Consider the following 12,504-nt stretch of genomic DNA (forward strand, 5'->3'; position numbering starts at 1 on the left):
TTATTGTCTTTGTGCAGGAATATGGCCAGTTGGAAATTGTCATTTTGTGCTTGAATCTTTCACCTTCTTGTCCTTAACATGTATCCTCATGCTTTGCAATCCTTCCTTCTTTTCTAACCTCCTAAATTTAGTGTAAAAGTATTTGCTTTAAGTCTCCCAAGAGCCATAAAGAAGAATATTAATAGGAAAAAACTGCTCTTGTGATATTTTCTATTTACCCAATATTTAGATAATATTACTTAGTAGGCTAACGGCAGTAACAGGTAGACCCTAATATGCATCATGGCTCAAATGCAATAGAAAATTATTTTTGACTCAGGAAATAGTACCAGTGAGTAAAAACTTTAGTGGGTGGCTTCTTCTTTGCTCTCATTCTTAGATTCAAGCTGGTGGAAGATCCGCCATCTTTAACACAGGGCTCCCACGGCTGTCCTGAGCATCAACTCCATTCCTGTTAGATGCGGCAAAGAGCAGGGAGGAGTACTGCATGGAGGGGTTCTATGGGCCAAGCCTGGAACAGGCACACATCATCTCCCTTAACATCTCACTGGCTAGAACTCATCAAAATGGCACACTAAACTGCAAGCTTGAGTAGGGGTTTGTGGGAGGGGATTAGGGAACACTGTTCTAGGATGGGCAGTCAAGTTCCAGTGTTAATCCTACAGTAAGGAAGGGGAGTCATAAATTTGGATGGACAGCCAGCCATCTTTGTTAAATGGGTGTTTTGTCAATACCTTTGGACGTGAGACAGTAAAATAGGATGCTCTCAAGTGATGGGTGACTTCACTTAAACAGGATTTCCTTAAATAATTCTAATTCATTCTTATAAGCAAAAAATTACCATTCTGCACTCCAGCCAACTTTTATTTATCCTTTTTCTCTAAAAAAGTTGTATCAATTTTATTTACTACCCACTTTATGTGTTAAGCATCATACCAGATATTGGGAATATATTAATAAGCAAGGTGGACAAATTTCCTGCTTGCATGAAACTAGGATTCTAATGGGAGAGAGGTGGGGAATAGAAAAGAAATAGATTAAAAATGTATTAAATAAAGACAAGTACTAAAAGTAAAGTAAAACAAAGTGGAGAGAGAAAGAATGGCTGGCACCATTTAGATAGGGAGGTTAGGCAGGTCTTCTTTGAGAAGGTAGCATTTAAACTGAGACCAAAATGACAAGAAGGAGCCAGCCATTTGGGGATCTTAGGTATGAACTTTTCAGGCTTATTAGAAAATGGCCAGTGCAAAGGCCCTGAGGTGGCAATGGGCTTGACAGTGAGACAGAGACAAGACAAGTATGGATGGCAAGCTGTGAATGAGTGGCTGCTTTGACAGGAGGTGAGGCCAGAACTGTTAGCACACGACCTGGTTATACAGCATCTTGGAGGCTGTGCTAAGGAAGTGCACTTTTACTCCCAAGTGCAACAGGAAGCAGCTGGAGGGTTTGAAGCAGAAGAGTGAATCTTGCTTTCATGTTTGTTTTTTTCTTAAAGCACACTCTGACTCTTATGAACTCTTGTGGATTGAAGCCTGGCAGGAGAGACAAGGGTGGCATTTAGGAGGTCTTTGTCATGGTCCAAGATAGGATGATAGCAAGTCTGGAATATGGAGGAAGTCACAGAGATGAACGAAGGCTGGAACTGGTGAGTGTTTTGAAAGTTCTTTGAGGTGGACTTGCTGAACGATTTGTTCTGGAGGGAATGAGAAAGTGAGAAATTGTAATTGCCTGTTACATTTGATACATTCGGTTATTATACTTTAATTCCCTTATTCAATCCTAGATATCCCCAGAAGAAAGCTTCTTAGGATCTAGGTAGGGGGTCAAGATAACTGGTTCGTGGTTCCTTATTTGTTGTTTTATGTGCCTGGACAAACTCCTTCTTGCTCTTTAATTTTTGTAAGAAAATGAAAATAGCTTCTACCTCTTACCTAAGAAAACTGGTGATAAATTTGAAAAATATTCCCTGTAATAGAATTCTAATAGGAACACAAGATGCTCTTCTGGTTGAGCAATATGTCCTGAGCATCTGAATTTAATCTGACTGTAACATATTTCTTTGCCCTTTTACAATGGTGATGACTAACTGGCTCCCATGTGAGTGAGTTTATATTTTAGACAAAGGAGGAAAAATAAAATAATTCTTGGCTTGGGGCAGTTAATATCATTTAATTGAGTCATAGCTGCATAGATTACAACTGAATGTGCAGAGGATTCTAAGGAGAGATTTTAAATCAAAAGGATGCTTCCCTCCCTTTGCTCTCTTGTCCTTTTGTTATTCATACAATGGAATTCTATAGAACAGTAAAGTGGAAAAAACCTGTAGCTACACACACAATAAATGGGTAATCTAACATGAGATTTTGTACAAAGTCAGGCACAGGCAATGCATATTTTTAAATTTTCATTTGTATAAAGTTCAAAGCAGGCAAAACTAATCTATGCTGTTAGAAGTCAAGATAGTGGATGCCTTTAGGTAAGAGGGAGAGGTAGAAAGTGTAAAGGGGTAAGGGATAATGGTACAGTTCTTGCCCTGAGTTGTCATTACACAGACGTGTTCACTTTGTGATAATTCATTGAGCTGTAAACCATTTTGTGCACTTGAGTAAAAGAAATTTCTAAAGCAAAAAAAAAGGATGCTTCTCTCCCTTTGCTCTCTTGTCCTTTTGTTAAGAAAGGGTCTTCTATTGTCTTCTGATTTGACTCATGCTGCAAACCAGAAGCTCAAAAATGCATGTGAAGATATCAGCTGTTATTCTGTACAAGTGAGCAAACACTTCTAGGCCCCAGAGATCATGGAATTAAAGCTTTAGGTACACTGGAAAGCAAAGTAGAGTTACAATTCACCCTTTCATACGTAAGAGTTTAGAGTCTGCAGGATCACACAAGATTGTAGACAGAGTTTAGTGATTTTATACAAACTATTAAATAATGCAGAGCTGCAATTTTATTCTTAGAAAGTAAATTTCTCCTTTGGGGGAAAAAGCTCAAAGAAAATAAAAGTTCTGTATGTAATTGGAAAACTTTATCTTCTATGGTCTGTATTCCCAAATTTACATATGATCATTTAGTAGTGGTGCTGTCATTCATTTCCTTAAGGCTGCTCTGAATTTTGCTACCTTTGTCAGTCTTGTGACATATATTTCTAAAACTGGTGTTTAAGCCTTTATGTCTCTGATAATGACCACTCAATATTAGAGCAAGATGCATGGCTGATTATACTACTGAGAGAGAAAATTCTTCTGATTATTTGTCTGCTAAAAGATCATTTCTATGTCTTTTTGGTCTCATAACTTTCTATAAATGAAGAAATGTATTGTGCAACCACTATTTCTATTTCCCCATGTTTTAAATTCCTTCTTTCATACATTTAGTGATTTAAAATAATTGTTATACTCTATAGCAGATAATTCTATTATCTCAAATTCTTGGGAACTGTTAATCTGCTGTTTCTTAGGTATTCTCTCTCTCTGTGTCTCTCCCTCTGTCTCAGTGTTAAATTTCCTTTGTTTTTGTAACTTTCAGTTTGAGATCAACATCTGCAGCGCTTTATCTGTGGAAATACTGTGAATCCTGGGTTAGGGTTTACATTTCCCCTAGGAGGTGTCACTAACCCTGCACAACTTTTGTTTAAATAAACTTTACATTTTAGAATAGTTTAGATTTACAGAAAAGTAGTTATGATAGTACAGAGGTTCCCATATACTTCTCACCCAGTTTCCCCCATTATTAACATCTTCTAGTATGATGTTTTTGTTATAATAATGAACTAGTATTGATACATTATTATTAGGTAAGGTCTATACTTTATTCAGTTTCCTTAGTTTTTTACCTACTGCACCTTTCTGTTTCAGGATCCCATCCAGAATACATTTCCTCTTCATGTCTCCTTAGTCTCCTCTATAGACTGTGACAGTTTCTCAGACTCCTTATTTATTTATTTATTTATTGCGGTATGTGGGCCTGTCACTTGTGGCCTCTCTCATTGCAGAGCACAGGCTCCGGACGCGCAGGCTCAGCGGCCATGACTGACGGGCCTAGACGCTCCGCGGCATGTGGGATCTTCCCGGACCGGGGCATGAACCCGTGTCCCGTGCATCGGCAGGCAGACTCTCAACCACTGCGCCACCAGGGAAGCCTGACTTTCCTTATTTTTGATGACCTTGCCCCTATACCTCCCATGCACCTAAAAATAAGTCCTCAAAAAAAAAAAAAAAATATATATATATATAATAGTCCAAATTACAAGAAGAAACTGGCAAAACCACAGTTATGGTGGAAGATTTTAACATTCCTCCCTCTGATAGACCAAGTAGGCAGAAACCTAGTAAGGATATAAAACATTTGAATAACACAATTACCAACCTTGATCTAATACAGATACATAAAGTCCCGCATCTCAGGGAAAACCCACTTTTTCAAGCCCATATCAAATATTTAAAAAGATTAGCCACATACTTCTCCACAAACATAAAAATCAGGTTTCAACAAACATAAAAATCAGATCAAAGTGCATATGTTTGATTATTTTCCAAAGGTAATTAAAAGCCCACATGTATTTAAAAATTTTTAAAGCACACATAAATCATGGATCAAATAAAACACTAAATTAGAAACAATAAAAGCACTAAATTAGAAAATATTTAGAATCAACTGGATGAAAATAATGTCAGGACTTCGAAGATGCTGTTAAAAGATAAATTAGAAGGGAAATTTTGCCTTAAAATTTATTATCACGAAAGAGGAAAGTCTTAAATTCAGAGCACTTAAGTCCATTTCTTAAGAAGTTAGAAAGAAAAGAAAATAAAACCAGAGGAATTGGGGAAGACATTCTGGCCAGCATGGGAAGTGGAAGAAAGTACAAAGGACACAGGTGCTTGGGGCTCTCTGCAACGTAGGCACACAGACATGCAGTGCATGCAGAGATTAGATGGAGTGCAAAATGGTAAGTTTAGGGTATTTCTCCCATACGAAAAAGATTAAAAGAATAATATAATGTCACATATACCCTTCAATGAGATTCAACAATTTTTTAACATTTTTAACATATTCTTTCTTTCTCTCTCTATGTGTGTATATATATATTTTTTTCTTTTTCTGTAACATTTCACTTATAAATACCTCAGCATTTGTCTTCTAAGAATAAAAACAATCTTCCACTTAACCGTAATACAATGATCAATTCTAAGAGACTTAATGGTAATTCCATATCATCTAATATAGACTCCATATTCAAATGTTCCTAATTGCCCTAAAAATGTATTCTAGTTAATTTGTTTTTTTTCTCAACCAGATCTGAGGCTAGGTTTTTACACTGGATTTAGTTGTTTTGTTAATCGGGGTCTCCAGAGGAGATATCGAAATATATCTATAACTATACATCTATATCTATATCCATATATAGTTTTATTATAAGGGATTATCTCATGTGATTATGAAGACTGATAAATTCCCAAGATCTGTGGCTGGCAAGCTAGAGACCTAGGAGAGCTGGTAGTGTAGTTTCAGTCCATGGCCAGCAGGCTTGAGACCTAGGAAGAGCTGATGTTTTAGTTCAAACCTGAAGGCAAGAAAAATATGATGTCTTCACTTGAAGGCAGTTTGCTAGAAGGAGTTCCCTCTTACTTAGCCTTTTAGTTCTAATCAGACCTTCAGCTGATGGGATGAGACCCACCTACATTAGGAAGAGCAATCTGCTTCACTCAGTCTACTAGTTCAAATGTGAATCTCTTCTGGAAATACCCAGAATCAAGTTTGACCAAATATCTGGACACCCCATGGCCCTGTCAAGTTGACACATAAAATTAACCATTGCAGTTGTTATGTTGTGTCTCTTCAGTTTCTTTGAGTCTAGATGCTAAAGCAGTTCACTCACTTTTTTTCCTTTTTTTAATGTGATTTGAAGAGTTCAGATGTCCTATGGAACATCTTACATTTAGGATTCTTCTGATTATTTCTTCATGGTATCATTTAATTTGTTCTCTGTCCCTCATATTTTCTATAAACTGGAATTTAGGTCTAGAGGGGCTTGCTAAGTTCAGATTAAGCCCATTGGGTCAAGAATACATCATGGGTGATTTTTAATTTTGCACCTCAGTACATAGAGAAGCATCTAATGCTCAGCTATCCCACTATCAGTGATGCTAGGTTTGATTACTTGGTGAAATGTGCTGACCATCAGATCTTATTGCAATGATATGTTTTTTTTATTTGAATTAGTAATTTGTGTGGTGATATTTTGGTACTGTGGTAAAAATTTTGTTTTAGCTCCTTTTGATGATCCTTGCCTGAATCAATGATTATTTTGGAGCTTACAAAAGGATGATTTTCTATTTCTATCATCTCTTCTGTATTTATTCTTCAGGGGACTTTAGTTGTGATTAAGGAGTCTGAGTTCTTTTTCTGTATTCAAAGTGGAGTCAATGGAGATTTTATACAAAGAAATTTGGAGAACAGGAAGAGACTAAAGGTCTTTTATGGGATTTGTACCAAGATTGCAGAGTTCCAATATTATTTGCTCATCTCTGAGTCTCCCTATGGAGACAGCCACTTTAGTCTGCATACTCATCCCACTCAGGTGAGGTGATGAAAGCCCTAGCACCCTGGCTCTAAGGCTTTCCCACAGGTAAACTTATGGACTTAAGCAGCTTTTCAATCAACTGTGACCCTTAACTTTACAAGCAACTCTCAAGTCTTTGCATATGTATATATTTCCATTGCTTTAACATGTTAAACATCCCTAAAACTACAAATTTTTTTCCTGACCCATAGATTCCAATCCTAGGAATTTTTCCTAAGGAAAATGTACATATCTACAATATTTCAGTGTGGTTTATTTAAAAAATCATATAAACAGTCTTAATGCCAAGCAAAAGATATTGGCTAAATAAATGTTTGTGCAGCTGTATAATGGATATTATAAAGCTATTGAAAATGATATGGCAGAAGTATATTTAATGACAGTAAAATTTTTCACTATGTAAATTAGTAGATGCAAGTAAGTATAAGAACATAGATCCTTTCCCCTCCAGAAATTTCCAGGCTCTAATTCAGACGTACACTTTCAAAGCTTGGGGCTTCCAGATTCTGCTTCCTGTACAGAGTGGAACTTTAGTTTGGCTGGGATATAAACGGGATTATTGTAAAGGGGATTTTCTAGTTCTCTACCCAAAAGCATCTGTATCCAAGTTCCTTTTCAGCCCAAATGCCTGATACGCATAACCTAAGCTTGCTGCTCAGTCCTGTCCCAGCAGTTCTTTTTTTCCAAGCTCCCTCCAGATTAACTTCACTCATAAGGGATAATGAGCAATGTAGAACACTATTAAACTCACGGTGGGGAGGCAGAGGAGGACATTGTACAGTGCACAGGAGTTCCCCTTTAAACGCCACCCGAGACTGGCCTCTTTTTCCATGCCTCTTTCCATACATACCTTGGCTTTGCACCTGTCCCCATGCAGCCTCTTGGTTGCTGTCTCCTGCCTCTGTGGAACAATTACTCTCTGAGGCCTCTTAGTTTCTCCTCTTCTTAGACAGAGTGATTCCCTGCTTGCATACCCTTCCCACTCTGTAATATCATCTTTAAATGAGTCTAAGGCCAGTACACTGAGGATGAAAGTTTTTGTTTATTGTCGGCAAACAAAAAATCCTGTAGTTACCTGGATCCACACTTCTTATGTAAAGAGAGGTTATAAATAACAAATATTTTTCTCCAGTCAGCCATGTGTTAAATCAGTTTTATTTTAAATATGTGTTTCCTATGTAATAAATGTAAAGCAAAAAGAGAAAAAAAGGTAGCCTTTTTCTCTCTAGTCTGGAGCAGGTACTGGTGAATTTTCCAGGCTCCAAGGTAGGCATAAGGTAGAACTGGCCAGAACAAATTTGGTCCTGACAGCAGCAGAACCAGGACACTCACTGATGAGGCCAGAGACATGAGGCAGCAACATGGGACAGAGGGACTCTGTTACTGGCACTGGATTAGAAGGTAGGGTATTAAAGTTCTTTTGGTAGAGTTCTTTTGGTTGCAAACAACAGAAAAACAAATTGAAATTTAAGCAGAAAATAGAACGTACTGGCTCATCTAACAGATGTAGCAAATGTGACTTAATCCAAGGATCCCTGATGTCATGAAAATTGGTTTCTTCTCCATTTCTCTGTTCTCCTTCCTTCTTTCAACTCCATTCTCAGACAGATTGTCCCTGAAAAGTATCAATATGGCCATCAGGTAATAATCAAATGGTAAAGAAGAAGTATTTCCCCCCACTCCCAGCGTTACCAGCAAAACTTCTAAGATTCACTCTGAATGGGGTGGCTTAGGCATATGACCACCTATGGTGCAGGGGATGCACATGGGATTGGCTTATGCCTAGGTCATTTGTTTCAACAGCAAAAGGCAGGGACTGGAGGTGAGGAAGGGCTGGACCCCTGAAGACTTGGAATCGGGGACCTGAGAAGTATGTAACAAATACTCCCTGCTGGAGTCTGGGAAGTGACAAAGGTCTGAGCTCTCACATACAACAGAAAAACAAGATTTCTGACTGGACATCCAGTATGGACAGGGGCTCCTCTCTGGGGCAAGGCTGGCGCTGTTTAAGGGTTTCTTTCTTTTTCCTAAGTTTTCTAGTGGGTATCATGTAGCCCTGATTTTCAGGAAAGGAGCATATGACAATGCTCCTGGTCCTGACAATGATGAAACAGAAACGCCTCAGAACCAGAAGCAATATTACTTGCCTCCTCCCTCCATAAAAACTACAAGGAGAGTATTAATGAAGTAATAGTGAATTTTATTCCTGGGGTGGAACTCATTTATATAAAAATTTAGATTTCTAAACTGCCCCATAAGAATTGTCATCAGAGATACAGACGTTTCAGGCTCCAGTAATATTAAGAGCCCTCATAAAGACTGGTTTTCTAAAAGCTATTGCTCTTCCATACCAATCTGTATCTTAAATCTTTTAATTGGATGAAATTTTGTTACAGACAGGTGAGCGAGTGAGTCTGACACATGATATTTTCCAGATGCATTTTAATCGAAAGTTAGTTTTCAAGGTATTTGCTTAGTTCACAATTTTTCTAGAAACTTTTGCGCTATTTCAATTCTGTTTGCAAACCTTGTTCATGAGAAATAATCATTTTATAAGAAAAGGAGGCATGATAAGGGAAATTGTGCCTTAAAATCTGATAGCTGGAGTTCAAACTCCAACTCTGCCTCATACTAATTTTGGGACTTTGAGAAGGTTTACATCTCTGAGCTTCAGTTTTGTCTTCTGTGAAATGGAGATAATTATAACATTTAGAGTAGGTGTGAGGATTAAATGAGAAAACTTAAGTAAAATTCTTAAAACAGTCTCTGGCACGTAGAAGATGCTCAGAAAATGTTATTTCTCATCCTCGTGTCTCCTAACTTCTACGAAAGCAGGGATCAATTCCTGTTATCATAAGCAAACTTTACAGCTCTGTAATCCAGTGCACAGAGGGCATCCAATGAAAATATCTGAGGAGCATTTTTTAAAATTGTTTTTCTTCTGCTTTTAAAGAATATCTGGAGAGTTAAAGTTAGCAGAGGAGTCAGTCTGTAGGTGATTTGAACCTATGTTCCAAGTAGGAAAATAACCATGGGCTAACAGACAGCCCAGTCACTTGGGGGAAATTAAAGTGCCACTTCCTCTGAGAAGCTTCCCTTGATCCCCCAAACCTGGTTGACATGGCCATGTCCTCCCACATGCTCCCTTCCATGGTACTTCTAGAACAGGGACTGGCAAACTACAGCCCATGGGCTAAATCCAGCACACCACTTGTTTGCATATGGCTTGCAAGCTAAGAATGATTTTTTACATTTTTAAATGATTAAAAACAAATCAAATGAGAATACGATTATGTGACACCTAAAAATATATGTGATTCAAATTTCTGTGTCCGTAAATCATGTTTTATTTGGATCTAGCCATGCTCATTCATTTGTAGGTTGTCTGTGGCTGCTTTTGCATTACAATGGCAGAATTGAGTAGTTGTGACAAAGACCACAAGGTTAGTAGAGTTGAAAATACCTGCTATCTGGCCCATTACAGAAGAAGTTTGCAGACTCCTACTCTGGAACATTCATGATCATGTCATAGTGCACTTATTTCCTCCTACCAGGCTATGTCATCCTTGAAGATCGTAACTGACTCTCTTTCATCTCTGTGTCTTCAGCATCTAGCACAGTGCCTGGCGAATATTAGGTATTCATAAATTATTGTTCCCCCCCTTTTCAAGTACTTCAAGTAAGGTGTCCTTCTACTGTAATCCACATTAGGACTATCCCAGGGTCCCTAGCCTCTGGCCACTCCCTGCAGCCCATGGGCACTTAAGGGTCTGACAAGTCTAGGTATGGTCAGGGCCTGGTGAACATTTCAGGTGCTGAAAATGAAAGAGAAGGGACCATTGGAAAGTCATCTTTCTCTGCATCCTGTTGCTTGAGGTCATGTGGTATAAGGGAAGGAGTGCTGGTCAAGTTTTGAGACTTGACCTAATGGAGGTGAGCCCTGGACTGATGACCTTCAAGTAATATGACCTTGGAAATAGACCACTTCTCTGAGTGTCATTTTCTTCACATATGGTACAGAGATCATTCTTACTCCACAGTCCTCAATGGGTCTTTGTTATAGTGCAAAATACCTACACTGGTAGGGAGGGGCCATGCATGTCTGTCTCGTTCTCGTTCTCGTTGTAGGCCCTGGATTAGCATGAAGCCTGGCACACCAGACACCAGAGATTCTCAGCTGAGGCCAGAGCACCTGGGGAGCTTTAACCTCCCATCAGCACCGAGCACCACCCCAGACCAGTTAGAGGAGGGTCTCTGGGAATGGGTCTGGACATCAAGCTTTTATTTAGTGTTTTTTAGGCTCCCCAGGTGCTTCTGATATTCGTCCAGGATTGAGAGCCAGTGTTTCAGAGTGCTCAATAAATATGTACTGACTGACTGACTGAAGTTGTTCCCACAGGCATTTTTTTCCCCTGTGCTTTCAGACACTGACTAAAGTCAGAATGTTCTGCATCGGGGACAAAAAATGTGCTGTTCGTCATCCCTAATCGAATTGCTTTTTCCAGTTCAGGGAGGTCTGCTTGCTGCCGTCTTCACCTTTCACTGACTGCAGGGCTGGTGATTCTCTTGTTATTTATCTGCCCCTTGCGGCCCCTGCCTTTCTTGTTCTCCACTTTCTATTCTTATGGGTTCTTCATCAGTCTTCCCCTCCTCCTCTGTAATCTTCTAGGCATTTTTTCTTCTTACCGTTGCCAAGTTCATGAGTAGCACTTGCTTACCGCCGATAACACCATGTACTTTCGACTATTCCCATTTTTTATTTTCTGCTAAATTAGTTTTGCCTTGTGCTTCACATTGGAAAATACATCCCCAGACTCTCCTTCACTGTTAAATTGCTGTCTCTGGGAGTAAGATTTTCTCTGAAGCTTTGAGCTGGCTGACATCAGAACATTCATCCCTCAGTTTACAGAAAAGGGCGCCTGAGGCCCAGCAAGAGGGAACAGCTACTCAGGGTCACAGAGTGAGCTCACGGCAGGTGGGGCTGGATCACAGATTTCTACACGGCCATTTCACGCTCCCTTCAGGCCGCCGCACGACCTTGCTAGTGATGCCTGAGGCTTCCTGGACAACTCATTGCTTCTCTTTCATGGAGGTTTGGCACCTTTCCAGATCTGCACCTTGCCAGAGTCTGTTAATTTTACCACTCAAAGGAGAAGGGAGGATTGCCGGTGGCAGCCACATGTAGGTGTGGGGAGGGTCCAGCTGACCACGCTGGTTCAGTGACACTTCAGAGGACCCAGCCCTCTGTGTCGCAGCCTCCTGACATATGCTCCCAGACAACCAGCTGATGACAGACGTTCTGGAGGGGCAGCGGGGCAGTGGGAGAACTCTTCCCCATAACCACCTCCAGCTGCCCCCCTAAATATGATATGGTCATGAATCACTGTCCACTCTCTTATCTGTACTCTGTGCTGTCCAGTATGGTAGCCAGTAACTACAATCAAAATTGATTAAAATGAAATAAAATTAAAACTTCTCTTCCTTGGTTGCCCTAGCCACATCCCAAGTGCTCAGCAGCCAAACGTGGCTGGTGGTTACTGTTGTGGACAGCACAGCAATAGGACATTTCTAACACTGCTGAAGATTCTATTACACGGTGCAGCTCCAGACACTGGGTGGGATCCTTGGTCTACAGAAGAAACACTCCAGCGGAGAAAGATCAGAAGGAGGCAGCCCATGCCAGTGCCCCTTAGGTTCTGGACTGGGATTCTGAGGCTACCTGCTACAGCCGTTTAGGGCTCTTCCCCTTCCTGCCATCCCCATGTATGTATTATCTTCCCTGCTAGACTGTGAGCTCCTTGGAAGCAGTGTCTGTTTCTGATTAATGTTATGTTCCCACAGAATTGACCTGACATATGATATGCCTCTGTGAATGGGTGACTAAATAAAATTATGTTCTTCGTCCATTCAGTATTATCAAGAAA

The sequence above is a fragment of the Aethalodelphis obliquidens genome, unplaced genomic scaffold (genome assembly GCF_003676395.1).
Source record: "Aethalodelphis obliquidens isolate GAN/ISIS:26980383/991018 unplaced genomic scaffold, ASM367639v1 scaffold1, whole genome shotgun sequence".
Classification (NCBI taxonomy): Eukaryota; Metazoa; Chordata; class Mammalia; order Artiodactyla; family Delphinidae; genus Aethalodelphis; species Aethalodelphis obliquidens.